The sequence below is a fragment of the Chionomys nivalis genome, chromosome X (assembly GCF_950005125.1).
Source record: "Chionomys nivalis chromosome X, mChiNiv1.1, whole genome shotgun sequence".
Lineage (NCBI taxonomy): Eukaryota > Metazoa > Chordata > Mammalia > Rodentia > Cricetidae > Chionomys > Chionomys nivalis.
The window spans coordinates 45494900-45521228 of record NC_080112.1 but is presented as its reverse complement, the minus strand read 5'-3'; the positions used below and the strand labels follow the sequence as shown (position 1 = coordinate 45521228).

General features: G+C 38.8%; 1 pseudogene; it reads right to left on the bottom strand.

Annotated features, from left to right (window-relative positions):
* The window catches only part of LOC130868354 (odorant-binding protein-like), a 34488-nt pseudogene extending 32194 nt beyond the window's left edge, over window positions 1–2294 (bottom strand).
* Window positions 2295–26329: the final 24035 nt, after the last annotated feature.

Below are 26329 nucleotides of genomic sequence, written 5' to 3'. Positions count from 1 at the left end.
CATTTCCATTTCAATTGCGTTCCACTCTCAAGGACAGCAGAGCTCAGTTGAAACCAGTCAGAGGACATGACCTTATTCGTCGTGGCCCAAGATCTTAGCATCTCTTTAACAAAACAGGCATTCATTCCAAAAGTCATTACAGCCTGTTTAATTTCTTTGAGATCATTCATACGGACAGGTTCCCATGTATCTTCCTTGATGACCCTAGGGTTTCTGGAACCAACTACTTTCTCTGTTGTTACAACTGGAAAGGCAGGTAGAACTGTAGGTAGAGTTTTGTGGGAATTGTCCCGGAGGGATTTACCCACAGATTTAGTTAAAATATGCCTTTCTACCTCTTGCTATTCTTCCTCAGAATTTAGAAATTCCTCAATCTTTTCAATTCTATTCACCATTGCCTTCTTTAATGTCTGAATCTCCTGTCCAGAATTATGTTCTAAAGCCTTCATTGAGGATTCTAAAGTATGAAGTTTGTCCATTAGAGATAACGTCTCATCTTTGGACATAATTTTTATAGCATATACCGTGCCTTCTTGTATAGATAATCTTTCTGTCAATCTGTCATAAGCTTTAGACAAAATCCGATTGTCACATTCAGCAGTTTTGATTCTCTCAGTTAATGTTTCAGTTCCTACTGAAAGGGACTGAAGCTTACGATCCAAATCAGCTGTTCCTTCTTCCATAGTAATAAATTTCTCCTTAATATCAGCTGTTAATATTTCAGTTCCTACTGAAAGGGACTGAAGCTTACGATCCAAATCAGCTGTTCCCTCTTCCATAGTAGTGAATTTCTCCTTAACATCAGCCTGTACCTCTTCTAAATTTTGTTCAGTTTGTCGAGTTGTGTTAAACAAAGATCCGTTCTCTGCCTGGAGAACTTCAAACTGATTTTTGAGAAGATTGTTGTCATTCTCAATTGTTTTTAAGCGTTTTTCAGTTTGTCGAGTTGTGTTAAACAAAGATCTGTTCTCTGCCTGGAGAACTTCAAACTGATTTTTGAGAAGATTGTTGTCATTCTCAATTGTTTTTAAGCATTCAACCTCGTCTCGTAAAGACTTTATTATATTTCTATTATCAAACCATACAGTACCAAGGAAAACTACGAATCCCAGAAAGATCCATATCTGTGGGCTGACAGACACTTCTTGTAAAATCTCCCACATGGTACAACTGAAAAGGCTGTTAAAGTCTTGAATGGTAATATTTTCAGACATTTTTCTTATTTATAAAAGAAAATTATGTACCTGTAATGAAGTTTTCCTGCCAGTGGTGGCTAAAGAAATGCACCTGAGTCCACGTGGTCTAAGCCAGAGCCGGTCTGAAACAATTAACTCAAAACAAAAATTATTGTACTGCCTGTTAAGGGAAGGGGTTGGCGGCTTTTGCTTCAAAACCGCAGGTGCTTCACTTAAATCAGGCAGTGAGGGTTTGGAAGAAGCAGGGAGCTATTAACTGCTCTGTGGGGGTCGCTGCTCTGCGAATGTAGTAGCCTGGAGTAGGGGAAGGGAAAGCGAGCAGGGAGCGCGCTGTAAATTGCCTTCCTGAGCTCAGGCAACTAGCCGGGAAAGGTGGAGCTTGTGCTCCCCCTGTGCCGGGTCGGGGGCAAAATAGCCCGACGTTGGGACGCCAAATGTGGTGGCGCAAATGAATGTAGACAGATTATATAGATACATACAGCTTTAATAAGGAAATAGACTTACAGGACCACAGGTTCCCGCGGAGTACTGGAAAAGCAGAGCAAAAGAAAAGGGGCTGCTTATGGGAAATGGGGAGCAGGTGGAAATTTTAATTAAAAAAGAATAAAAATAAAAAAAAAAAACAAAAAAAAAACAAAAAAAAGAAAAGGGGCTGCTGGGCTCACGCCCGGCAGATTTATCCGTAAACATTAGCCCGAGGCGAACACGCCCCCAATGGGTGGGGCTATGTCCCTACAGTTTATTAGTTCAAAATTATGCTTCTGGGGAAGAAGAATAACTCGGGACAATATGATAACTCAATTTACATAATATTTTGAACTTGAAACATTTGGGAACTACTCATATTTTGGTCTCCTATGCTCTGCAAATTCAACCCATTGTTTTTTTATTTTCTTTGTTTGATTTTTGAGAAATCTGGCTGGAAGTCAGGAAGGTTATATCATGAATATGTACTCACATGGACAAACTGAATGACACACACATCCACAGAACTAAACTGTTGAAGAACATCAAACCTGTGCACAGATCAAATGAATTTACCTCAGCCAGAGCATGATCCAGACCAAATGCCAAAGCCAGCAGCAGAAACTTTACCATGGTGGTGCCTGCCTTTGCTCTTCCACAGGAGATTAAAGAAGGGTTTTGGTTGTGAAAGATCTGAACTGAAAAGCTTTTTATACAGTTAGTTAGAGGGAGTCTCCTGGAATCAACCAATGTTTCTGCACCACAACAGCCTGCATCTGTCCAGTATGTTCACTTCACCCTGCTGAACGACATATGATCTCATATCCCTAAACTAATAAGGTTAGGCTAAAGGTTGGGTTCTGTTTAGATGATTAATTGAACATTCCTCTCAGAAAGAAATATCTATCCCTGTGAGAGAATTTAAGTAATCATTTTGCCTCCAGAACTATACTTGTGGGTAAAAGTCACCATGCATGTGCATATGTCATATATGATTCATTTAAAACCATGGCACGTACTTTAAAATACATTCTGAATCTAAGCCTGACACTGTGCAGTTAAATGAATTTTAAAGTGTAGCCTGGGCTATATGAGCCAAAGCAATCACACTGTTAGAAGATAAGATGGAAAAACTTGACGAGGATTTCCTGTAAGGGTATTGATATATCCTGTGCTACCTTTAAGTCTTGACTACTTTATTCTTCCAGTACACTGAATTTAAAGGCTTTTGTATAGATCTACAAGAGATATCACCAAAGCTTAACTGTATAAATAATAGAAAAAGATGCTGCTAGATGTCCACTGGCAATAAATACAGATATCACTAACCAAAAGAAAACAAATCAAGTAAAACTGTCTATAAAAATAATGGCGTTCAAAAAATCTGTACACCTTCTTATTTAGCTTCTCTAGGATCACGAATTATAGGCTCAATGTCCTTTATTTATGGCTATAAACCAATTATGAGTGAGTACATCCCATGTTCCTCTTTTTGGGTCTGGCTTACCCCACTCAGGATAGTATTTTCTATTTCTGTCCATTTGCATGCAAAATTCAAGAAGTCATTGTTTTTTACTGCTGAGTAGTACTCGAACATGTATATATTCCATACATTCTTCATCCATTCTTCCATTGAAGGGCATCTAGGTTGTTTCCTGGTTTTGGCTATTACAAACAATGCTGCTATGAACATAGTTGAGCATATACTTTTGTTGTATGATAGGGCATCTCTTGGGTATATTCCCAAGAGTGGTATTGCTGGGTCCAGGGGTAGGTTGATCCCGAATATCCTGAGAAACTGCCACACTGCTTTCAAAGTGGTTGCACAAGTTAGCATTCCCAACAGCAATGGATGAGTGTACCCCTTACTCCACAACCTCTCCAGCAAAGGCTATCATTGGTGTTTTTGATTTTAGCCATTCTGACAGGTGTAAGATGGTATCTTAAAGTTGTCTTGATTTGCATTACCCTGAACGCTAAGGAAGTTGAGTATGACCTTAAGTGTCTTTTGGCCATTTGAACTTCTTCTTTTGAGAATTTTCTGTTCAGCTCAGCGCCCCATTTTATAATTGGGTTGATTAGTTTTTTACAGTCTAGAACCCAAAGAAAAACATATAGTCGTCCTCGTGGATATTAACCTTCATCAGGCGATGAAAGGAGACAGAGACAGAGACCCACATTGGAGCACCGGACTGAAATTCCAAGGTCCAAATGGGGAGCAGAAGGAGAGAGAGCACGAGCAAGCAACTCAGGACCGCGAGGGGTGCACCCACATACTGAGACAATGGGGATGATCTATCGGGAACTAACCAAGGCCAGCTGGACTGGGTCTGAATAAGCATGGAATAAAACCGGACTTGCTGAACATAGCAGACAATGAGGACTGCTGAGAAGTGAAGAACAATGGCACTGGGTTTTGATCCTACTGCACGTACTGGCTTTGTGGGAGCCTAGGCAGTTTGGATGCTCATCTTACTAGACCTGGAAGGAGGTGGGAGATCCTTGGACTTCCCACAGGGCAGGGAACCCTGACTGCTCTTTGGGCTGATGATGGAGGGGGACTTGGTTTGGGGAGGGGGACGGAAATGGGAGGCGGTTGTGGGGAGGAGGCAGAAATCTTTAATAAATAAAGAATAAATAAATAAATAAATAAAAAGCTGCACAATGTGCAAATGGACGGAACTCTACGTTTAGGAAATATGATTATATTTACTAAAGCAAGGACCCTCCCTGCCCAGTTGACTTCTTTACACATCAAAACGAAGGTCTGTGTTGTGCTTAGCCATAGGATCTTATCATTCATTTCTAGGAACAACCAAACATATCAAGATTTGTCCGCTGTTGCTTCCCTCTCTGATATGTGGCATAACCTACAGTTAGCACTTTGATATTTTCGGTTGGAAACAAATGATTACTAACTACATCATTAAAAAGTATTAGTCAGCCCTGCATGACACTTTCTTTAACTACTATCCTATTGTTATCTCTATTTCTTTTAATATTGAGATTATAGCATATTACAAGATTCCCCACTTTCCTTTCTTTCTTCCTTCTAAACCCTCCAATATGCATCCCCTTCAACTCTTTCAATTTTGTGGACTCTTATATCACTAAATGATTTTACATGCATATGAATTCCAAGGTAGCAAGTGAGTCCTCAAATGAGGATGCTAAGAGAGACATACATGGATCTAATCTATATGGGAAGTAGTAAAAGATAAGATATGCCGAGTAAATTGGGAGCTTGGGAGCACGGGGACCATTGGAGAGGGGTGAAAGGGAGGGAAAAGGCACGCAGGGGAGCAGAGATAATCAATAAAATAGTAATCAATAATTATAAAATAATAAAATCAATAATAAAAAATAATAAAAATCAACAAAAAAGAATCTTCTAGATATCCATTGACAACTGTTTCCTATACACTTACCATTATACAATGTATTTTAAAATTCCCAAATTAGTATATACAGTTTGTCCCAATGTATTATAAAAAAGATACAAATTATTTTTGAAAAACATACAAATTTGAATGAACCATGAGAGTTTGAAAAGAGAATATTCTTTATTTTCAGTTGAGTGACAAATAACCTCACAGGCCCCAACATCAACAGTTCCCTGAGGCTTTGGCATCCTGTTCAATCCTAGGCAATTTGCCTCATCTGTTCAGGTGGAGGTCAAATCAGGACAGTTTTTAAATACTTCCCACTTCCCTCTTCCTTTCCTCTCTAACATTAATGTGTCAAGAAACTCCCTGTGTCTTTGCTTGAGTATAAACATATGCACAAACTTAGTTAAGGATTTCATATTCTGAAAAGCTTTATGGAACACTTAGCAAATTCATTCACTCCAATTCCCTTTCTTCTATCTGTACTCACATAACAGTCATATTCATAAAATTTTCACAATTTTGAATATGACAGCAACTAATTTTTAAAGTAGACCCAAATAATGTCAGAGAAAGGAGGAACTATGAAATGCTTCTGAAGGAAGAAATGTAAGGAGCAATTGGTGTGGTTATAAAATAGTATCTTAAAATTAAAGGAATCAAAAGATTTTACAATTTAAATTAGTATCTGTTATAAATATAATCCTCTATCTGTTTTGGGAACATTTTTTCCAAAATTTTTTCATTTCTTTCATATGATGCTGATTTTTATTCTATATCATTATTATGAGTGATGAACCTTAAAGGTTTATTTTGATCTTGTATTCAGTATTCTACACAGAGTAGTAACTATGAATTCCATGGTCACAGAATAAAAACACCCAGGATATTTACACATAAGTTCCTTATCTAAAGACACATTGCATTCTCAGAGCCTTCTCTCACTATGATGACAGACCTTATACTAAGGTTTTGCTAGAAGGAGAAAACTCATGCAATATCTTTCATGGCAAATACAACTTTACACAGATGAAGCTATTTGTCCTTTATTTTGCATGGTTGATTCTTAGGTTCACACATCCCACAGAGAAAAACAATACACTTCCTTATAATTTTGTCTGCTTTTTCTTGTCTCTGTATTTTTTTCTTTTTACAAAATAAATTTGGCAGACACTAGCTTCATAAGTCATAGCTTTGAGGAAAGGGTGCTGTTGAGAGTTACTCAATTGAAACTATGTATATATGGAAATATCTTAAACAATCTTCAAGACATGTAATGAAAATAAAAGTAAATAATCCTCAACAGAGAAAAAAATAACATGGTTAATAGTGAAAAGATTTAAATGAATCACACAGTAAAGTAACATATTGTCTTGATGCAAAATATATGAAGTTCAGTCATCTGTGATATTAGAATGAAATTTCAACACAAATGTCAAATTTTTAACTGTGTTCTATAGATATCAGGTACTGTTTTATTGCATTTTATTGTTTTCAGTTGTTATCAGCTTACATCATTTTCCCTCTTTCTTTCCTTCCACAAGTCCCTCCCACCTACCTACCCTCCATGAAACATCTTGTATGCATACACCCACTCACCTTTACAGCCTTTTACTTTGATTCTTGTTAATGCACACATACAAACACACACACTCATACACACACACACACAAATATATATATTATCCTTTGACGCTTCCCCAACAAGTTTGATGTTATTTCACTCCCCTCCCCACGCCTTATTGTATTAAAAGATCTCCCTCACCCAACTTGGAAACTTGACACTATGATTATGTTTTCATTTTTCCAGAACCTTTATGTTGTCATTTACCTCCCAATCCTCAAACCCCACTTTATACATAGTCCGTTTACACATTCTGATATCTCTCTTATTTTTTTTGCTCAATATTATATACTTATCTCTGTTGATTTGGAGCTAGAAACTGCAGATGAAAAAGAAAATATGATGCTTGGGTTTTTTGTTGTTCTTTTATTTTCTTTTTGGATCTGGGTTGCCTCACTCAGTATAATATTTCCTTCTTTCATTTATGTTTAAAGGTAATATATAAGAAGGTGAACCCAAAGAAAAACATATAGGCATCCTCTTGAATATTAAACTTCATCGGGTGATGAAAGGAGACAGAGACAGAGACCCACATTGGAGCACTGGACTGAAATCTCAAGGTCCAAATCAGGAGCAGAAGGAGATAGAGCACAAGCAAGAAACTCAAAACCATGAGGGGTGCACACACACACTGAGACAATGGGGATGTTCTATAGGGAACTCACCAAGGCCAGCTGGCCTGGGTCTGAAATAGAATGGGATAAAACAGGACTCGCTGAACATAGCAGACAATGAGGACTACTGAGAACTCAAGAACAATGGCAATGGGTTTTTGATCCTACTGCACGTACTGGCTTTGTGGGAGCCTAGGCAGTTTGGATGCTCACCTTACTAGAACGGAATGGAGGTGGGTGGTCCTGGGACTTCCCACAGGGCAGGGAACCCTGATTACTCTTTGGCTGACAATGGAGGGGGACTTGATTGGGGGAGGGGGAGGGAAATGGGAGGTGGTGACAGGGAGGAGGCAAAAATCTTTAATAAATTAATTAGAAAAAAATAAAATAAAAAGCAACTACTAGTTTAAAAAAAGGTAATGATTCCATGTTTATTTGCAGCTAAATCTTGTTTCATAGTGCATTGGAAACACATTTTCATTATCTATTTCTCAGTTTGTTCCATTTCCTAGATATTGTGAATGGAGCAGCTAAACACTACTGAGAAAATACTAGTGAGATATTAAATCAAATTCTTTGAGCATGTGACAAACAGTGGTATCTTTGTTCCATGTGCTAGATTTACTGTCATCTTCTCAAGGAATTTTCCAGAGTGGTTTACAGTTTTACAGTTTTGCAATCCCACCAAGTGTGAATGAGTGTTCCCTTTTCTCTACATTCCCTAAAAGGTTTCTTGATTGTTATCTTTTTTATCTTTGCTCTTCTGACTGGGTAAAGATGAAGTATCAACAATGCTCAGATTTGCATTTCCCAAATGACTAGTGCAAAGGGACATTTTATAATCTGTTTTTGAGTCATTTTTTCTCTTTCTGTGAAACGTTACTAGAATTCAAATCACACATAAAACCCCACACTAATAGTATGAGATTTCAACGTTCCTCTCTCACCAAAGGACAGGTCAACCAGACAGAAACGTAACAGAGAAATAAGAGAACTAACAGATGTAATGAATCAAATGGACTTAACAGACATCTATAGAACATTCCACCCAAACAACAAAGAATATACCTTCTTCTCAGCATCTCATGTAACCTTTTCTAAAATTGATCACATACTCGTTAACAAAGCAAACACCCACAGATACAAAAAAAAAAAAATATTGGAGTAACCACCTGTGTTATCGTATCACCATGGTGTAAAGTTAGAATTTAACAAAAATACCACCCCCAGAAAGCCTACAAACTCATGGAAACTGAACCATCAACTACTGAACCATCTCTGGGTCAAGAAAAAAAAGGAGGAATTTAAAATCTTCCTTGAATTCAATGAAAATGAAGACACAACATACCCAAACCTATAGGACACTATGAAAGCAGTGCTAAGAGGAAAGTTCATAGCACTATGTGCCCACATAAAGAAATGGAGAAAGCTCACATTAGAAACTTAATAGCACACCTGAGAGCTCCAGAAAAAAAAAGAAGCAGACTCACCCAGGAGGAGTAGAAGACTAGAAATAATCAAATTGAGGGCTGAAATCAACAAAATAGAAACACAGAAAACAATCCAAAGGACTAAGGCTACCAGCCCAGACCAGTGAGTGCCTGACTAGAGGGCAGGCCTCAAGGTCCCCGCCAGGGAAAGCGGGCCCCCGCTGCTGGGGCTGCAGTCTCTGCTGTGATCTCCTGGACCTGCTCTGCCCGTGCCCTACTTCCCTTAGTCCCTGGCTCATTGGGGCATCCAGGAGTTCCTGTGTAGGTGCCGAGAAGTTTCATCGGGACAGGTGAGTGTGTGCTATCCTGGGGCAGATGGTCCCGGTAGAGAGCACAAACGCCCCTCCCCCAGCTCCTGCTGCAGGGCTTTCTCTCCTACATACCCGCCCCCACCCCCACCCCCAAGACTGCCTTGTCTGCAAGGTCCTTAGCTGTGGAACAGTTTCCTGCCCTTTCACTAAGGCTACCAGCCCAGACCAGTGAGTGCCTGACTAGAGGGCAGGCCTCAAGGTCCCCGCCAGGGAAAGCGGGCCCCCCGCTGCTGGGGCTGCAGTCTCTGCTGTGATCTCCTGGACCTGCTCTGCCTGCGCCCTACTTCCCTTAGTCCCTGGCTCATTGGGGCATCCAGGAGTTCCTGTGTAGGTGCCGAGAAGTTTCATCGGGAAGGGTGAGTGTGTACTATCCTGGGGCGGACGGTCCCGGTAGAGAGCACAAACGCCCCTACACTAAGGCTACCCAACCAGAGCAGTGAGTGCCTGCCTAGCGGGCAGGCCTCAGTAACCCCCGAAAGGGAGTGCAGGCACCTCCAGCTTGTACTGCAGTGTCGCCTGTGTTCTACTCGACCCCTCCCGACCCCTTGCATTCGGCCTTCTTTACGCGTGTCATTGGAATACCACGCATACATGTTTTGGTGTTGAGGAGTTCATCTGGAAGGGAACGGTTCCTGCCCCTACACTGAGGAGATACACCTAGAGAGTTAGTCACAGCAAAGACTGGTCCAAGACATCAGGCCTCTCCTGGCTCCATTTGAAGGAAAAGATGGGCAGGCGCCAATGCAAGAATTCCCCCAACAACTTGAAAGGCAACGTGACATCACCAGGATCCAGGAATCCCGAAATGAGAAGTGTACACTCTAATCCACAAGAATTAGAAGAATTCGACTCAAAAGTGAATTTTATGAAAATAATAGAGGACCTTAAACAGGAGGTGAAAAACTGCCACAACCAATTAGAGATTACAAACAAAAAGGTAGAGGAAATGAATAAATCTCTCAAAGATACCCAAGAAAACCAAGAGAAACAAGAAAAAGTAATCAAACAGGTAAGGGAAACGGTTCAAGACTTGAAGAATGAAGTGGAAGTAATAAAGAAAACACAAACCGAGGGAAGGATGGAGATGGAAAATTTGAATAAATGAACAGGAACTACAGAGACAAGTACCACCAACAGATTACAAGAGATAGAAGAAAGAATCTCAGACACTGAAGATACCATAGAGAAAATAAACACTCTCATCAAAGAAAACAGCATAACCAACAAATTCTCATCACAAAACATTCAGGAAATCTGGGACACAATAAAAAGACCAAACCTAAGAATAATAGGGATAGAAGAAGGAGAAGATCTACAGCTCAATGGTACAGAAAATATATTTAATAAAATTATAGAAGAAAACTTTCCCAACCTTAAGAAAGATATTCCTTTGAAGGTCCAAGAAGCATACAGAACACCAAATCGACTGGATCAAAAAAAACATCTCCTCGTCATATAATAATCAAAACACAAAACATACAGAATAAAGAAAGAATATTAAGAGCTGCAAAGGAAAAAGGTCAAGTTACCTATAAAGGTAAACCTATCAGACTTACACCTGATTTCTCTATGGAAACCATGAAAGCCAGAAGGTCCTGGATAGATATACTGCAGAAACTACGAGACCATGGATGCAAGCCCAGACTACTATACCCAGCCAAGCTTTTGTTCACTATAAATGGAGAAAACAAAATTTTCCAGGATAAAAACAAATTTAAACAATACGTAGCCACAAATCCAGCCCTTCAGAAAGTAATTGAAGGAAAATCACAAACCAAGGAGTCCAACAATGCCCACAATAACTCAGACATCTAATGACCCTTCACCAGCACAACTTGAAGAAGGGAAACACACAAACTCTACTACCAAAAGAAAGAAAGAAATAAAGGAAAAATGACCGGAGTTAACAACCACTGGTCATTAATATCACTTAATATCAATGGACTGAACTCACCTATAAAGAGGCACAGGCTAAGAGATTGGATACGAAAACAGGATCCAACATTCTGTTGCTTACAAGAAACACACCTCAACCACAAAGACAGACATCTACTCAAAGTAAAGGGCTGGGAAAAGGTTTATCAAGCAAACGGACCTAAGAAACAAGCAGGTGTGGCCATACTAATTTCTAAGAAAGTTGACTTCAAACTAAAATCAATCAAAAGAGATGGAGATGGACATTTTTTACTCATAACAGGAACAATTCACCAGGATGAAGTCTCAATCCTGAATATCTATGCCCCTAATATAAAAGCACCCACTTATGTAAAAGAAACGTTACTAAAACTCAAGGCAGTCATCAAACCACACACACTAATAGTAGGAGATTTCAACACTCCTCTCTCACCAATGGACAGGTCAATCAGACAGAAACCTAACAGAGAAATAAGAGGATTAAGGGAGGTAATGAATCAAATGGACTTAACAGACACCTTTAGAACATTCCACTCAAATAAGAAAGAATATACCTTCTTCTCTGCAGCTCATGGAACCTTCTCGAAAATAGACCACATGCTCGGTAACAAAGCAAACTTACACAGTTACAAAAAAATATCGGTAACCACCTGTGTCTTATCAGATCACCATGGATTAAAGTTAGAATTCAACAACAATGCTATCCCCAGAAAGCCTATGAACTCATGGAAATTGGACAGTCAACTACTGAACCACACCTGGATCAAGGAAGAAATAAAGAAAGAAATTAAAGTCTTTCTTGAATTCAATGAAAACGAAGACTCAACATACTCAAACCTATGGGACACTATGAAAGCAGTGCTAAGAGGAAAGTTCATAGCATTAAGTGCCCACATAAAGAAAACGGAGAAAGCACACATTGGAGACCTAATAGCCCACCTTAAAGCTTTAGAAAGAAAAGAAGCAGACTCACCTAGGAGAAGTAGAAGACTGGAAATAATCAAATTGAGGGCTGAAATCAACAAAATAGAAACACAGAAAACAATCCAAAGAATCAATGAAACAAAAAGCTGGTTCTTGGAGAAAATCAATAAGATTGATAAACCCCTATCCAAACTAATCAAACTGCGGAGAGAGAATACGCAAATTAACAAAATCAGAAACGAAAAGGGAGACATAACCACAGACACAGACGAAATTCAGAGAATCATTAGATCTTACTACAAAAACCTGTATGCCACAAAATTGGAAAATGTAAAAGAAATGGACACTTTTTTAGATAAATACCATATACCAAAGTTAAACCAGGACCAGGTGAACATTCTAAATAGACCTGTTAGTCGCGAAGAATTAGAAGTTGTTATGAAAAACCTCCCCACCAAAAAAAGCCCAGGTCCAGACGGCTTTAATGCAGAATTCTACCAGAACTTCCAAGAAGACCTAATACCTATACTCCTTAATGTATTTCACAATATTGAAACAGAGAAGTCATTGCCAAATTCCTTTTATGAAGCTGAAGTTACTCTGATACCAAAACCACACAAAGACACAACCAAGAAAGAGAACTACAGGCCAATCTCACTCATGAACATCGACGCAAAAATACTCAATAAAATACTGGCAAACCGAATCCAAGAACACATTAGAAAAATTATCCATTATGATTAAGTAGGCTTCATCCCAGAGATGCAGGGCTGGTTCAACATACGAAAATCTATCAATGTAATCCATCATATAAATAATCTGAAAGAAAAAAACCATATGATCATTTCATTAGATGCGGAAAAAGCATTTGACAAAATTCAACATCCCTTTATGATAAAGGTCTTAGAGAGATTAGGAATACAAGGGTCGTTCCTAAATATAATAAAAGCTATTTATAGCAAGCCGTCAGCTAACATCAAATTAAATGGAGAGAAACTCAAAGCTATTCCACTAAAATCAGGAACACGACAAGGTTGTCCACTCTCTCCATACCTCTTTAATATAGTGCTTGAAATTCTAGCAATAGCAATAAGACAACATAAGGGGATCAAAGGGATTCAAATCGGAAAGGAAGAAGTTAAACTTTCATTATTTGCAGACGATATGATAGTGTACATAAGCGACCCCAAAAACTCCAGCAAAGAACTCCTTCAGCTGATAAACACCTTTAGTAGTGTTGCAGGATACAAGATCAATTCCAAAAAATCAGTTGCCCTCCTATACACAAAGCATAAGGAAGCAGAGATGGAAATCAGAGAAGCATCACCCTTCACGATAGCCACAAATAGCATAAAATATCTTGGGGTAACCCTAACCAAGGAAGTAAAGGATCTATTTGACAAGAACTTTAAGTCAATGAAGAAAGAAATTGAGGAGGATACCAGAAAATGGAAGGATCTCCCTTGCTCTTGGATAGGGAGGATCAACATAGTAAAAATGGCAATTCTACCAAGGGCAATTTATAGATTCAATGCAATCCCCATTAAAATCCCATCAAAATTCTTCACAGATCTTGAGAGGACAATAATCAACTTTATATGGAGAAACAAAAAACCCAGGATAGCCAAAACAATCTTATATAATAAAGGATCGTCTGGAGGCATTACCATCCCTGACCTCAAACTCTATTACAGAGCCTCAGTATTGAAAACAGCTTGGTATTGGCATAAAAACAGAGAAGTCGATCAATGGAACCGAGTAGAAGACCCTGATTTTAACCCACAAACTTATGAACACCTAATTTTTGATAAAGGAGCTAAAAGTATTCAATGGAAAAAAGAGAGCATCTTCAACAAATGGTGCTGGCAGAACTGGTTGTCAACGTGTAGAAGAATGAAAATAGATCCATATCTATCACCATGCACAAAACTCAAGTCCAAATGGATTAAAGACCTCAATATTAGTCTGAACACAGTGAACCTGATAGAAGAAAAAGTTGGAAGTACTCTGCAACATATGGGTACAGGAGATCACGTCCTACGTTTATCCCCAGCAGCACAGACATTAAGGGCAATATTGAATAAATGGGACCTCCTGAAACTGAGTAGCTTCTGTAAAGCAAAGGACACTGTCACTAAGACAAAAAGGCAACCCACTGACTGGGAGAAGATCTTCACCAACCCTGCAACAGACAAAGGTCTGATCACCAAAATATATAAAGAACTCAAGAAACTAAACTTTAAAATGCTAATGAACCCAATAAAAAATGGGGCACTGATCTGAACAGAGAATTCTCAACAGAAGAAATTCAAATGGCCAAAAGACACCTAAGGTCATGCTCAACCTCCTTAGCGATAAGGGAAATGCAAATTAAAACAACTTTGAGATACCATCTTACACCTGTCAGAATGGCTAAAATCAAAAACACCAATGATAGCCTTTGCTGGAGAGGTTGTGGAGAAAGAGGCACACTCATTCATTGCTGGTGGGAATGCAAACTTGTGCAACCACTTTGGAAATCAGTGTGGCGATTTTTCAGGAAATTTGGGATCAACCTACCCCAAGATCCAGTAATACCACTATTGGGAATATACCCAAGAGATGCCACATCAAATGACAAAAGTATCTGTTCAACTACGTTCATAGCAGCATTGTTTGTAATAGCCAAAACCTGGAAACAACCTAGATGCACTTCAATGTAGGAATGGATGAAGAAAGTGTGGAATATATACATATTAGAGTACTACTCAGCAGTAAAAAACAATGACTTCTCGAATTTTGCGTGCAAATGGATGGAAATAGAAAACACTATCCTGAGTGAGGTATCCCAGACCCAAAAAGAGGAACATGGGATGTACTCACTCATAATCGGTTTCTAGCCATAAATTAAAGACATTAAGCATATAATGTGTGATCCTATAGAAGTTAAATAAGAAAGTGAACCCAAAGAAAATCATATAGTCATCCGCATGGAGAGGGGGAAGTACACAAGATTGCAGGGCAAAAACTGGGAACTTGCGGGTGAGGTGGCATGGGGCAAAGGGGAAATGGGATGAGAAATATGAGAAGGGGAGGATGGGAGGAGCTCGGGGGATTGGGATGGTTGGGATATAGGAAGGATGGATACGGGAGCAGCGAAGTATATATCCTATCTAAGGGAGCCATCTTAGGGTTGGCAAGAGACTTGACTCTAGAGGGGTTCGCAGGTGTCCAGGAATATGTCCCTAGCTGGTACCTTGGGCAACTAAGGAGAGGGAACCTGAAATGACCCTATCCTATACTGATGAATATCTTGCATATCACCTTAGAACCTTCATCTGGCGATGGATCGAGGTAGAGACAGATTCTCAATTTGGAGCAACGGTCTGGGCTCTTAAGGTCCAAATGAGGAGCAGAAGGAGGGAGAACAAGAGCAAAAAATCAGGACCACGAGGGATGCACCCACCCACTGTGACAGTGGAACTGATTTATTAGGAGCCCACCAAGGCCAGCTGGTCTGGGACTGAATAAACATGGGTTGATTCCGGACTCTCTGAGCATGGCGGTCAATGAAGACTGATGAGAAGCCAAGGACAATGGCACTAGGTTTCAATCCTAATACATGAACTGGCTTTGTGGGAGCTTAGCCTGTTTAGAAGCTCACCTTCCTGGACGTAGATAGAAGACCTTCGTCTTCCCGCAGGGCAGAGAATTTGGACTGCTCTTCAGTATCGAGAGGGAGGGGGAATGGTGTGGGGGGAGGAGAAGAGGAGTGGGGATAGGGGGAGGGGAGTGGGGGGAGGGGGCAATATTTGGGAGGAGGGGAGGGAAATGGGAAACGGGGAGCAGGTGGAAATTTTAATTAAAAAAGAATAAAAAATAAATAAAAGAAAAAAAAATAAAAAAAAAGAAAACAATCCAAAGAATCAATGAAACAAAGAGCTGTTTCTTTGAGAAAATCAACAAGATTGACACACACCTATATAAAGTAATTAAAATGTGGAGAGAAAACACTCAAATTAACAAGATCAGAAATGAAAAGAGGGGCATAACAACAGACACTGAGGAAATTCAGAGAATCATTAGATCTTAGTACAAAAGCCTATACGACACAAAATTGGAAAATGAAAAAGAAATGGATATTTTTTAAATAAACACCATATACCAAAATTAAATCAAGACCAGGTGAACAATTTAAATAGATCAAGTTATGAGGAAATAGGAGCTGTCTGTCATCAAAAACCCCCCAATCAAAAAAAAAAAAAAAAAGGCTCAGGGTCACATGGTCTTAGTGCAGAATTCTACCAGAACTTTGAAGAAGAACTAATACCTATACTCCTTATTGTGTTCCACATAAGAGAAACAGAAGAGTCACTGCCAAACTCTTTATGAAGTTGCAATTACCCTGATACCAACACCACACAAAGACTCAAGCAAGAAAGAGAAATACAGACAGATCTCACTCATGAATATTGATGGAAAAATTCTCAACAAAATACTGGCAAACTGAATCAAAGAACACATTAAAGAAATCATTCACTACGATGAAGTAGGTCTCATCCCAGAGATGCAGGGTTGGTTCAACATATGAAAATCTATCAATGTAAACCATCATAAATATAAACTGAAAGAAAAAAAAAAACATGATCATTTCATTAGATGTTGAAAAAGCATGTGACAAAATTCAATATCCATTTAGGATAAAGGTCTTAGAGAGATTAGGGATAAAAGGATGACATCTAAATATAATAAAAAATATACAGCAAGCAGCAGGCATCTAATATCAAATTTAATGGAGAGAAACTTAAAGCAATTCCAGTAAAATCAAGAACATGAAAGATCTGTCCACTCTTTCCATATCTCTACAACAGTACTTGAAATTTTAGCAATAGCAATAAGACAACATAAGGAGATCAAGTGGATTCGAATTGGAAAGGAAGAATTCAAACTCTCGTTATTTGCAGATATAATAGTGCTCATAAATTACCACAAAAACACTAAAAGAGAATTCCTATATCTGGTAAATACCTTCAGTGATGTGCCAGAATACAAGATAAAGTCCAAAAAGTCTGGAGCCCCCCTAGACACCTTTGATAAAGAAGTTGAGAGGGAAATCAGAGAAACTTCATCTTTCAAAATAGCCACAAATAGCATAAAGTCAGTTGGGGTAACATTAACCAAGGAAGTGAAAGATCTATTTGACAAGAAATTTAAGGCTTTAAAGAAAGAAATTAAAGAGGATAACAGAAAATGTAAAGATCTTCCATGCTCTTGGGTTGGTAGGATCAACATAGTAAAAATGGCAACCCTACCAAAGGCAATCTATAGATTCAATGCAATCCCCATCAAAATCCTGACACAAATCTTCGCAGACCTTGAGAGAACCATAATCAACTTCATATGGAAAAACAAACAACCTGGGAGAGCTGAAACAATCCTATACAATACGGGAACTTCCAGAGGCATTACCATCCCCTACTTCAAACTCTATTTCAGAGCTACAGTAATGATAACAGCATGGTATCGGCATAAAAACAGAGACATTGACCAATTGGATTCAAATTGAAGACCCGGATATTGATACACAAACCTATGAAAACCTGATTTTTGACAAAAATGCTATAGTTATACAATAGAAGAAAGAAAGCATCATTAACAAATGGTGCTGGCATAACTGGATATCAACATATAGAAGAATGAAAATAGATAAATATCTATCACCATGCACAAAACTCAAGTCCAAATGGATTAAAAACCTCAATATAAATCTGACCACACTGAACCTGATAGACGAGAAAGTGGGAAGTAGCCTGCAATACAAGGGCACAGGAGACCACTTCCTACATAAAACCCCAGTAGCACAGACAATAAGAGCAACAATGAATACTTGGGACCTCCTGAAATGGAGAAGCTTCTGTAAAGCAAAGGACACTGTCATTAAGAAAAGAAGGCAACCTACTGAATGGGAGAAGATCGTCACCAATCCCACATCAGACAAAGGTTTGATCTGAAAATATATAAAGAACTCAGGAAACTAAACATTAAAATTCTAAATAACCCAATTAAAAAAATGGGGTTCTGACAAGGATAGAGAATTCTCAACAGGAGAAGTTCAAAGGGCCAAAAGATACTTAAGGACATGTTCAACTTCCTTAGCTATCAGGGAAATGCAAATCAAAACAACTTTGAGATAATCATCTTCTGCCTGTCAGAATGGCTACAATCAAAACCACCAAAGACAACCTATGCTGGAGAGGATGTGGAGTAAGGGGAACAATCATCCCTTGCTGGTGGGAATGCAAACTTGTGCAACCACTTTGCAAATCAGTGTGGTGGTTTCTCAGAAAATTGGGAGTCAACCTACCTCAAGATCCAGCAATACCACTCTTGGGAATATACCAAAGAGATGCCCAATCATACTACAAAAGCATTTGTTCAACTATGTTCATAGCAGCATTATTTGTAATAGCCAGAACCTGGAAACAACCTAGATGCCCCTCAATGGAAGAATGGATAAGGAAAGTCTGGCACATATACACATTAGAGTATTACTCAGTGGTATAAAATATGACATCTTGAATTTTGCATGCAAATGGATGGAAGTAGAAAACCCTATCCTGAGAGAGATAACCCAGACCCAAAAATATGAATATGGTATGTACTCACTCATTAGTGAATTCTAGCCATAAACAAAGGACATTGAGCCTATAGTTTGTGATCCTAGAGAAGCTAAGTAACAAGTTGAACCCAAAGAAAAACATATATAGATCCTCATAGATATTGGATGTAGACAAGATTGCCAGAAAAAAGTTAGGAACGTGTTGGTGGTGTGGGAGTAAGGGGAGAGTGGGGAAGAGAGGAGAGAAGGGGAGGGATTGGGAAAGCTTGGGGGAGTGGGATATTGAGATTGAGGAAGTGAGGATAAAGGAACAGGGAAGGATATATCTTAATTGAGGAAGACATTTTGGGGTTGGCAAGAGACTTTGTTCCCAGGAGTCCTTGGAGATGACTCCAGCTAGGACCCTGAGCAGTGGAGGAAAGTGTGCTTGAACTGTCCTTGTCTCATAGTCAGACTGATATATCTTGAATATCACCATAGAACCTTCATCTGGTGAAACCCACTGGAATGAGCTCCCAGGTCCAGTTGAAGAGCAGATGGAGGGAGAATATGAACAAGTTAGTCAGGACCATGAGGGGTTGGTCCACCCAGTGAGACAGTGTGCCTGAGCTAATGGGAGCTCACCAAATACAGCTGGACTGGGACTGAACTAGCATGGGACTGAAATGGACCCTTTGAATGTGGCTGACGATTGGGCAGAATGAGAAGTTAATGATAATGGCAATGGGATTTGTCTCTACTGCATATATTGGCTTTTGGATCCTATTCCATTTTGATGCATATCTTCCTTATCTTGGATGTAGGAGGGAGGTCCTTAGACTTTCCGGAGGGCAAGGTACCTTTCCCTCTCTTATGACTGGAGGGAGGAGGGCGGGAGGTTATATGGGGGAGCAGGAAAGAAGTGGGAGGAAGGGAGGAAGTGGAAATTTTGATTGGTATTATTTATAAAGTAATAAAAAATTTTAAAAAAGAAAAGACAGAAAAATAAGAAAAGAGAACTCTTCATTTTCAGACCCATTTTGAATGGAGTATTTGTTTTCCTGACTCTGTATTTTGAGTTCTACATGTTTTGTGAATATTTACCAACCTTCAGTTGTAAAGCTGTCTAAGATTCCCACACATTCTGTGTACCTTCTCTTGATCCAACTTTTTCGTTATCTTTGCAAATGTTTTTCAGTTTTCTGAAGTCCCACTTTTCAATTGTAGAATTTATTTACAGTCAATATATTTTCCTACACTGGGCCTGTTCTCGAACTTTCTTATCTGACAGGAGACATGGATGAGGACCTGGTATATAGGATTGTACCCATTCTTTCTGCACTCTGGTCTCTTAATAAGTTTTTACATTAGGTAAATTCCTGGCATTTCCCATTTCTCTTATTAACCTTAGGGTCCAAGGGTTAGTTGCAAAGCTAACCTCACAGGGATAGCCCTGATTAAACTCATAGGGCCACAAATAAGCTAAAATAAATGACACTGTAAAAGAGACTTGTTGCATGAAGGGGTTTAATCAAACTTCAGGCAGAGATGTGAATCATCTTGTATAAGAATAGTAAGTATTTGTGTGAGTGTGTGTTTGAGAATTGTCAAGGAATATTTTCTAAAAAGAAAAACATGTTTCTGGATATATCAATGACAAGCTACAATTTTCACAAATGAAAAAATTTGTAAAGAATCAAATGAATTATGAAACAATGTGGCATTCTGTGCATTTGGGATCACAGAACTGAGTCCTTAGGTCACACATAGTTTTTCTTCCATACAATATCTAAATCACTTTCCAAGTTCCAATTCCAATCTTCTGTTTTGTGACACTCATAGGATGTGTGTGTTCTCCCAAATTCTGGAATTCTAAAATCATAGTCAAATAGACATTAGTTTTAATTCGTTCTTCATATAGTTTTGTTTTCTGTTACTACTCAGTAAGAATGACTGAAGAATCCCTTATAATCAATGTAGATTGATGATATGTTTTTTGTGTGTTGACCTTTTTTCTTTTTTTATTGAAAATATGTTCTTATCTTATACAACACACCACAATCACAGTTTTCTCTCCCACTACTCAATCCAGTTTCCCCTTACATCCCCTCTCCTTCAAATCTACATTCCCTGTATTCCCCTCATAAAAGAGCAGGTCTTCAAGAGACAACAATGAAACAAGAGAAAACAAGATTCGATAAGACAAGGCCAAAGGCTTCATAAAGAGAATGAACAAAGCAACCCAGTAAGAGGGAAAGAGTCCCAACAACAGGCATAAGAGTCAGAGATACACCCTCTCCCACTGTTAGGAGTCCCATAAAAACAACAAGCTAACAGCTATGACATATAAACAGAGGATATGATGCAAACCCATGCAGGCTCCATGATTGCCAAATTAGCCTCTGTGAGCCCTGCTTGGCTGATTCAGTGGGCCACGTTCTCCTGTGTCCTCCATCCCCTCCGGCTCCTGCAATCTTTCCTTACCCTCTTTCATGAAACTCCCAGTTCATCGAGAGGAGAAATCTGATGGATACTTCCAAATGAGACACTCTCCCTCACTGCATGCCTGGCTGTTATTCTCTGCACCCACCTCCATCTGCTGGCAGAGGAAACACCCTGATGATGACTGCAAAAGACATAAATCTATGAGTATACCAGAATATCATTAAGAACCAGTTCACTGAACTTTTAGCCAGGTGTGTTTGGTTCTAACCTAGGTCTCTGGGATTTCCATAATTCCTGGCTATCCAGACAGTATAGATCATGAGTTGCAGCTTATGGTGTGGGCCTCAAGTTCATCCAGACATTTGTTGACCACTCCCACCAGTCTGCATCATCATTGCCCCAGCATATCTTGCAAGAAGGACAGATTGTAGATTGAGGGTTTTGTGGCTGGTTTGATGTCCAGGTTTCTCTTTCTATAGCCTGTAGAGTAAATTTGCATGCAAAAGAGACTAGAAATTAGGGGTGAAAGGCTCCATGTAGGCACCAGCTCAATCATTTCTCCATTCAATGAGGTTTGTGAATGTTGCTCTCAATAGTGGGGTACTTAATGTCATTTTTCAGAGAGACGCCCACTGCCCTAGCATCAACCTGAGTTGTTTAGGAATCTCCTTGGGACCCACTTGGCAACAGCACAACCAAACACAACCCATTCCCACTAGTGGAAGCCTTCCCTGGCTAGAAAACATGCTGAGTTCAGAGTCTGGATTCTTCATTACTAGGAGTTCCCAAAAGGGTCACCCTCATAGATTCCAGGAAGTTTCCACTGCACTATTTTTCCACATGCCCCCCCCCCCATTTTCAACCAATTCTTACTATACTCTCTCTCTCCTTGAATCCAACCTGATCCTTCCTGCTCCAATGTCAACCTGCCCTTGGTACACTCTCAAAATATATTCCACTTCCCCATCCCAGGGAAATCCCTTAACCCCCCAAGAGCCCTTCTCTTTGCCTACCCTCTCTTGGTCTGTGGATTGTAGCTTGGTCATCATTTACTTAAAAGGTACTAACCAGTTATAAGTGCGTACACACCATACTTGTCATTCTGGGTCTGGTTTACCTCACTCATGATGATTTTTTTCTACATCCATCAATTTGCCTGCAAATTTCATGATGTCATATTTTTAAGAACTAAGGAAGTAATAGTCCCTTATGTAAATATTCCTCATTTTCTTTATCCATTCTTCAGTTGAGGGACATCTATGTTGTTTCTGCTTCCTAGGTATTATGAATAAAGCTGTTATAAACATAAATAAAGTGTCCTTGTAGGATGATGGAGCATCCATTGGGAATATGACCAAGAGTAGCATAGCTGGGTCTTGAGGTATATAAATTCCCAATTTTCTGAGAAATCACCATATTGATATGCAAAGTGGCTGTTCAATTTTGCACTTCTGCAAGAAAAAGAGGAATATTCCTTTTGCTCTATGTCCTCTCCAGCATGAGCAATCACTTGAGTTTTTATTTTAGCCATTCTATTAGGTGTAGGATGGAATCTCAAAATAGTTTTAATTTGCATTTCCCTGATGACTTAGAGTGCTAGACATTTCTTTAAGAGTTTCTCAGTCATTTGAAACTCCTCTGTTGAGATTTTTCAGTTTACATCTGTACCTTATTTCTTAATTGGATAGTTTGAGTTTTTGATGTCTATTTTCTTGAGTTTTTTAAATCTTTGATAGTGGAATTTTTCAAACTAAGTGGATGATTCACTGACTTTTTTATCAAGAACTTAGCTGTGGTATCTCTTGGTTTGATGTTCAGGATCAATATAATCAAAGGAGCACACCAGTATGATGTCACGTTTCTCAAATGCCACCACGATTTTTGTGAATACTGAGCCATTGTGCAAAGAAACATTACAATATGTTTGTTATTGCTTCTATGCAGTTTTGTTTTACATTTTCAGAAGAACTATTATAAAATATATGTTCTATAGACCTCTGTCCAATTTATTACCCACTAATATTTTATGTGCTTATTTTTAATTAATGATATTAAGGATTTCTTCATACATTTTGAATATGTGTGCAGTTATAAGCAATGTTTATCTCAATGTCCCAAATATCTACATTTTTATAAAGTTTTCCTTTCCTCTTTGCTTCCCTGTTCTATGTAGGACAATGTATTAACTCAACTTTCATTCCCCTACAATTTTTACACTTCCAGTGCCAAATTTATAAAGTTTCATGAGTTAATACTCATATATTTTTTCAGCTTTTCTTCTTAAATTTATATGTTTGTGGTTCACCTAGTTATCTTTTTATGGAATTGATTTTAGAATTTGGATTACAGAACTTCATTTTTAACAAAAATCTTATTGTAATGTTTTTGTCTCGTGCTTATCAAAATCCTTTTCCTTAGAATATATTTTGATAACTTGCTACCTTACATTTCCTTGAATCTCTATATTTTATTATTCCCAAATTAATATCTACAGTTTGGTCTCAATACATTATCAAAAGATATAAGAATTCCCTTAACCAAAAACAACTGTTTACTCACTATCAAGATCAACTGACTATGAAAGTCTGAAAAGTAAAAACTATTTAATTTTCAATTGAGTGACAAATTTGACAGATTCTTTAACCTTAACACTTTTCTGTGGCTTTGGCTTTCTGTGAAACATTGAACAATTTGCCTCATTCATTCATGCTGAGGTCAAATAAGATCAGATTTTTACATTATCTCTTTCTTTCTTCTTTATTCTTCTATTTAATGCAAATGCTCCCTGGAAATTTTCCATATTTTGCTTGATCATTAGCATATGCACAACATATGTTCATGATTTAATTTTCTGAAAGCTTTATGGAATATAAAACTAACTCATTTATTGACTTAATCTCTCATGCCTCTGAGTAATCACAAAAGAGCGCTAGTATTTCATCATTGCTCACATCATTGAAACTAAAGCCTGTACTACAAATCTACCTCTCCTTATTTTCAACATTAAAAGTCCTTGTCGTGTTTTCTTTCATTTCTTTCAATTATTCTTATATTTTCATTCCATTTTATACTAATCTAAATGATGAAGTGCATTAAAGACTTATTTACTTGTGGACTCAACCAACCACAGAACAATGAATTTCAAGTTCACTAAATGAAAACACCCAGAGGTGACCTGACCGGTGGCGGCGGAAGCAGCCCTGGACAGGGAACTCTGAAGTTCCTCATCCCCCACCCTATACTCCCTGGGCTCCCTGCAGGGGCTCTACACCCTGCATACTGCCTCTCTCTTCTTGTTCCACCCAGCTTGCATACAGAACCCTTCTTCCTTCTGCCCCCTTTCCTCTTTGGGCACATAACACCATCCAGCTCAGTCTGTCTGGCGCTGGGGGCAAATCCTCAGGGCAAGAAGGCAGGCGAGACTTCCTTTGGTTCACTGGCCTGCCTGCACTAAGCAAGGGAGGAGGTTTGTTTACGAACTTCCCAACCTGCACGGAGATCTGATCTTGGCACCAGGAAAGCCATCAGTGGGAGAGCTAATCTGGGTACCAGGAGAGCCGTCTTTGGGCATGGAGATCTGATATTGGTACCAGGAGAGACATCACTGGAGCACCAGGAGAGCTATCACTGCAGAGAGCCATCACTTGGAAGGTACATCAGTAGGCAAGGAGACCTGATCCGGAAAAAGAAGATCCATAGGGGAGCATTCGGAGAAAGAGATGGGCAGGCGCCAATGCAAGAATTCACCCGACAATCTGAAAAACTATATGAAACCACCAGAACCCAGTGACCTCACAACAGGAGGACATGAACACCTTAATCATGAAGAAGTAGATAAAATTGACTTTATGAAAGTGATTGACACCCTTAAACAGCATGTGAAAAATGCCCTAATAGAAATGGATGAGAAGTATAACAGAAAGTTTGAAGAATTGAGTAAATCAGTGAATGATACCCTAGGAAACCAAGGAAAAACAATCAAACAAATAATGGAAACAGTTCAAGACTTAAAAACTGAAATGGAGGCAAAGAAGAAAACACAAACAGAAGGCCAGCTGGACAGGGAAAACCTAGGTAAACGAATAGAGACTACAGAAGCAAGCATAACCAACAGAATACAAGAGATAGAAGAAAGAATCTCAGATTCTGAAGATACCATAGAGAAAATAAACACGCTGATCAAAGAAAACAGCAAGGCCAACAAATTCTCATCACAAAACATTCAGGAAATATGGGACACAATAAAAAGACCAAACCTAAGAATAATAGGAATAGAAGAAGGAGAAGAAGCGCAGCTCAAAGGTCCAGAAAATATATTTAATAAAATTATAGAAGAAAACTTTCCCAACCTAAAGAAAGATATACCTATGAAAGTTCAAGAAGCATACAGAACACCGAATAGGCTGGATCAAAAAAAAACATCCTCTCGCCATATAATAATCAAAACACAAAGCATACAGAATAAAGAAAGAATACTAAGAGCAGCAAAGGAAAAAGGCCAAGTTACTTATAAAGGTAAACCTATCAGACTTACACCTGACTTCTCTATGGAAACCATGAAAGCCAGAAGGTCCTGGATAGATGTACTGCAGAAACTAAGAGACCATGGATGCAAGCCCAGACTACTATACCCAGCCAAGCTTTCGTTCACTATAAATGGAGAAAACAAAATTTTCCAGGATAAAAACAAATTTAAACAATACGTAGCCACAAATCCAGCCTTACAGAAAGTAATAGAAGGAAAATCACTAATCAAGGAGTCCAACAATGACCACAGTAACTCAGATATCTAGAGGACCTTTACCAGCACATCTCAAAGAAGGGAAACACACAAAATCTACTACTAAAAAAAATGACCGGAGTTAACAACCACTGGTCATTAATATCACTTAATGTCAATGGACTCAACTCACCTATAAAAAGGCACAGACTAAGAGATTGGATACGAAAACAGGATCCAACATTCTGCTGTTTACAAGAAACACACCTCAACCACAAAGACAGGCACCTACTCAGAGTAAAGGGCTGGGATAAGGCTTATCAAGTAAATGGACCTAGGAAACAAGCAGGTGTGGCCATACTAATTTCTAACAAAGTTGACTTCAAACTTAAATCAATCAGAAGAGATGGAGAGGGACATTTTCTACTCATAACAGGAATAATTCATCAGGATGAAATCTCAATCCTGAATATCTATGCCCCTAATATAAAAGCACCCACGTACGTAAAAGAAACATTGTTAAAACTCAAGGCAGCCATCAAACCGCACACATTAATAGTAGGAGACTTTAATACTCCTCTCTCACCAATGGACAGGTCAATCAGACAGAAACCTAACAGAGAAATAAGAGAATTAATGGAGGTAATGAATCAAATGGACTTA